This window comes from Hemitrygon akajei, unplaced genomic scaffold (assembly GCF_048418815.1).
Source record: "Hemitrygon akajei unplaced genomic scaffold, sHemAka1.3 Scf000051, whole genome shotgun sequence".
Taxonomy (NCBI): domain Eukaryota; kingdom Metazoa; phylum Chordata; class Chondrichthyes; order Myliobatiformes; family Dasyatidae; genus Hemitrygon; species Hemitrygon akajei.
Window position 1 is genome coordinate 4,305,880 of NW_027331937.1, and position 5,124 is coordinate 4,311,003.

Genomic DNA, 5,124 nt, shown 5'->3' on the forward strand with positions numbered 1-5,124 from the left:
TGCTGTAGGTTTTCTATGTTTCGATGAGTTGCGGAATTTCTCTTCAAAGCGTTGGTGCCCTCGGTGTCCCGATTAATTCTATGTCAGGCAAACATTATCTCTGCCTCTCTCCTGTCAAACATTCCCACCATGTGACCTGTCATGCCCCTTCGCTCCAAGAGAAACAAGTCTGAGCACACATAAACTTTCCTCACAGGGAATGCTCTCCAATCCAGTCAGCATTCTGATACATTTCCTATGCACCCGCTGTGAAACTTACACGCCCTTCCTGTACTGAGGTGAGCAGAACGTCTGCTCTTTCTGAATCTCATAGTGATGTCCATTTGGGTCAGGGCAAGATTAATCCACGTTGTAGAAGTTTGGTGGTGTGGGCAACATCGTTGAAATAAATAAACAACCCCTGTGCTGCCTTTATGGCAGTTATTTAGTTCATAATATTTTCGTGTAGTAATTTGTTAGCATTTTTTAGTTAAAGTTAGGATTGTTTAAATCAATTGATTTGTCTGTAATACATCGCGGCTGCGATGACGTCACATCCGGGTTCGCCGCGTCTTGTGGGGAATTACCGGTTTGAGATTCACGCAAGGGTGGGGGTCACTCTCATGTGCCACCATAACGCTGACTAGGGTCTCTCTATGCACCAAAGACACAGTTATAGCAACGCTGTAAGTCATTAGATAATCGGTATTTTGAGTTAAAATGTTAACGCCGATTCTGTTAAAAGTAACGACGGTCGGTAAGGTTTACCTTTTCGTCAGTTAAAGAGTCGGGATAGTTTGTATTGAAGTGTATCTAAAGCAGCCAATGGAGCAGCTAGATTCTGACTGTATGCTGCACTTTAATGTAATGTAGTTATTGTAGTTTTACTTTTGCAAGTATTCACAATGTAAATGTGATATTTAGAAGGGAACAAACACTGTACCAATCTTGTATTGTTTTTCAACAGTTTTCACCATGCGTTAATGTGAAGAGTGAACAGTAAATGGTTAATCTTACTGCGGTCTCGTTTGCATTGATTCTGGTTTATCTCGACGTTTACCTCGGCGTTACTTCACACCCGAGCGAGAACGTTACAGTGAAAAAGCGTCATTATCAGGTGTTTAAAGTGCAGCCATGTCAACCCGATCCAGCATCAAGTCGTTGTCAAAGTCATCGTCATCCTGCGACAGGGGCAGTAGGGCATCAAGTAAGGCCACCCAAGCAAGAGCGAAAGCAGAAGCCGCCAAGGTGCGAGCGCGCTTTGCCAAAGAAGAATTAGAAGTAAAGATGAAAGCGGCTGCCAGAGAAGCCGAAAACCAGAAGGAAAAGGCTGCCAGAGAAGCCGAAGCGGCTGCCAGAGAAGCCGAAAACGAATTGGAAAGGAAAAGGGTAGAGGCACGGTTAGGAGCGCTGAAGCTAGAACGAGAAGCAGCAGCTGCCGAGGTGGAAGCAGAGTTAATAGAAGACGCCGAAGAAATGCATGATCCGAAGGACGGAAAATCTACCTCAGAAAAGATCGGATTGGAACGTACAAGGGACTATGTCCAATCTCAAATGGAATGGAACACTCTTTCTTCCTCTCTTTACTTATTCAATAACGTCCCACTTCACAAGGAGTCTTGGAGAGGCCCGACGGCATCACGTCCATCCGAGGAAGATAATTTACCCTCGCAACTCCGCGATGAACCAGGAATGCAAGGCTCACGACAAGTACTTCTCGACACCGAACTTACCGGATTTGGGGAGAAGAGAGGCAAAGACTGAGTCCAGACCAGCAAATCCCATAACAGATGTACGCCCTCAGTCATGTACCTGTGGACATGTTCCCTCAGCCCGCACGCCACCTGCAGACGAATCCGCAGCACGGTATTTCGCACGACGGGATCTCGTCACTTCAGGACTATACCGGTTCGACGATAACCTGAAAATTACCGTGCATGGTACTCCACTTTCACCAACGCTATCGACGGAGTCCAGCTCAGAGCAACCCAGGAGTTGGATCTTATGGCAAAATGGCTGGGAAAGAATCATGCGAACAGGTGAGACGCATGCGTTCAGTGTACATCAACAAACCCGAGCTAGCATTGAAGAAACCATGGGAGAGACTTCAGGAGGGCTACGGAGCCCCCGAAATTATTGAGGCGGCGCTATGCCAACGTTTGGGAAATTTTCCTAAGGTGTCAGCCAAGGACCACACCAAGCTAAGAGAATTTGGAGATTTACTCATGGAGATTCAAGGCGCCAAAGAAGATGGCCACTCAGCTGGTCTAGTATACCTAGACACTCCAACCGGGATTAGACAACTCGTGGACAAACTTCCATTTGGGCTGCAGGACAGGTGGTTGTCCGTTGCCTCAGATTACAAGGAAGAACACGAAGGTCAATTCCCTCCCTTCGAGTATTTCACCAGGTTCGTGTGCAAGGAGGCGAAGAAGCGAAACGATCCTAGCCTCATAGGTCCAGGAAGCAGTACAATTTACACCAAGCCAGATAAATCCACTTCGAATAATTCCAACATCACTAAACCAGTCTCAGCGCTTAAGACTGAAGTCCTTACAACTAACAACGACCCTAGCAAGAATTGTCCATTGCATAACAAACCCCACCCTCTCAAAAGATGCAGAACGTTTAGGAAAAACCCCTCGAAGAGAAGAAGGCCCCTCCTCGAGGAGAAAGGAATATGCTTTAGATGCTGTTCCTCGACCTCTCACTGTGCGAGAGAGTGTACGATCGCCGTGAAGTGCCTGGAATGTGATAGCACTAATCACGACTGGGCCATGCATCCTGGCCTGTCTCCGCAAACCGACAACGCTCCTTCACCCCCACAACAGGACGGCGGGGAGGGAGAAGCTCACTCCAGGACAACTGTTGTCAGCTCGAGCTGTACGGAAGTTTGCGGTCAAGCTCAGGCAAGCCGTTCTTGTTCAAAGATCTGTCTCACTAAGGTGTACCCTAAGGGAGCCAAAGACAAGGCCATCAAAGCCTACGTAATTCTGGACGATCAGAGCAACCGCTCGCTAGTCAGTCCAAAGTTCTTTAACATGTTCAACATTGAGAGTGAGCAGTTCCCATACTACCTTAGAACTTGCTCAGGCAACATGAAAACTTACGGAAGGAGGGCCGAAGGTTTCCAGATCGAGTCCCTGGATGGTAAAGTCCTCATCTGTCTCCCCCCACTCGTAGAGTGCGAGAAAATCTTGAATAACCGCACTGAGATCCCGACGCCAAGTGCGGTGCTACACCAACCACATCTCCACCACATCGCCAAACACATCCCAGAGCTGGATCCAGAAGCAGAAATACTCCTGCTATTAGGGAGGGATGTTCTCCGGGTACACAAGGTTAGGCAGCAGGTCAATGGACCACACGACGCCCCCTTTGCCAACGCCTGGATCTGGGCTGGGTGGTGATAGGAGAGGTGTGCCCTGGCAACGAACACAAATCAACGGTTAACACACTCAAGACCAATGTGCTAGAGAGTAGCCGCCATATGATTCTTCAACCCCGCACATGTGCGTCCAGGAAGCACCACAAGGCTTTAACAAGCGCAAAGTAACTGACGAGACGCTGGGTCAGTCTGTCTTTGCTCATAAGGAGCACGATAATAAACTTGCTCCATCGGCTCAAGACACCATCATCTTAAAAATGGAGGACACCAAGGTCTTCAGAGACAAAGCAAATAGTGGGGTCGCCCCACTACCTTTCAGAGAACCACGCCAGTGCTTGCCAAACAACAAAGAGCAGGCAGTCAAGCGGTTCACGCCCTTGCAAAAAACCACGAAAAGGAGACCTGAGATGCAGCAAAGCATCCGATCGACCCACGAGGTACTGGGCACACCAATGGCAGAGGTCACAGCCATTATGAATGCACGACCACTCCTACCCGTGTCTTCTGACCCGGAAAACCCCTTCATACTGTCGCCATCAATGCTCCTTACGCAGAAGGCAGGAGCTGCCCCTCCACCAGGGGACTTCTCCGATAAGGACCTGTACACAAAGCAATGGAGAAGGGACCTTCAAGTTGGAGATTTAGTCCTGCTCAAGGACAAGCAAATCGCCGGCAACTGCTGGCCAATTGCCAGAATCACTGCCACATTCCCTAGTAGGGATGGACATGTCAGGGAACTCGAGTTGAAAACTACCGACCAAGGCGATGGGAAAATTTACCAAAGGCCTGTTACAGAAGTCATTCTACTTCTACCTAACGACTGATTTAGAGACCGAAGTTTGTATTATGTTCATTGTGACCTTACGAAGGCCAAGCGGGGAGTGTGCTGCCTTTATGGCAGTTATTTAGTTCATAATATTTTCGTGTAGTAATTTGTTAGCATTTTTTAGTTAAAGTTAGGATTGTTTAAATCAATTGATTTGTCTGTAATACATCGCGGCTGCGATGACGTCACATCCGGGTTCGCCGCGTCTTGTGGGGAATTACCGGTTTGAGATTCACGCAAGGGTGGGGGTCACTCTCATGTGCCACCATAACGCTGACTAGGGTCTCTCTATGCACCAAAGACACAGTGAAAGCAACGCTGTAAGTCATTAGATAATCGGTATTTTGAGTTAAAATGTTAACGCCGATTCTGTTAAAAGTAACGACGGTCGGTAAGGTTTACCTTTTCGTCAGTTAAAGAGTCGGGATAGTTTGTATTGAAGTGTATCTAAAGCAGCCAATGGAGCAGCTAGATTCTGACTGTATGCTGCACTTTAATGTAATGTAGTTATTGTAGTTTTACTTTTGCAAGTATTCACAATGTAAATGTGATATTTAGAAGGGAACAAACACTGTACCAATCTTGTATTGTTTTTCAACAGTTTTCACCATGCGTTAATGTGAAGAGTGAACAGTAAATGGTTAATCTTACTGCGGTCTCGTTTGCATTGATTCTGGTTTATCTCGACGTTTACCTCGGCGTTACTTCACACCCGAGCGAGAACGTTACAACCCCAAAGTCGCACCTGTTGAAGATCATGAGGTCACATGGGCTTCATCGCTGCCATGATTTATCGCCGTCACAGAGAGTGCTAAGGAAACTGCCGACGTATATGGACAGGTTAAGAGAATGCACTAGCGTCTGGATGATGTAGTACAAAGTTGGTAAATGCCATCTCACCCAATTGGGAAGGACGAATGGAAGAACAGAA

At 47.2% G+C, this 5,124-nt stretch overlaps 1 long non-coding RNA gene across 1 annotated transcript; it reads left to right on the forward strand.

The window, feature by feature from the left end:
• Positions 1-4,302: 4,302 nt before the first annotated feature.
• On the forward strand, positions 4,303-4,843 carry LOC140721175 (uncharacterized). The gene is made up of 2 exons (XR_012097330.1): positions 4,303-4,513; positions 4,795-4,843. It is a non-coding gene; the product is annotated as an uncharacterized lncRNA (long non-coding RNA).
• Positions 4,844-5,124: the final 281 nt, after the last annotated feature.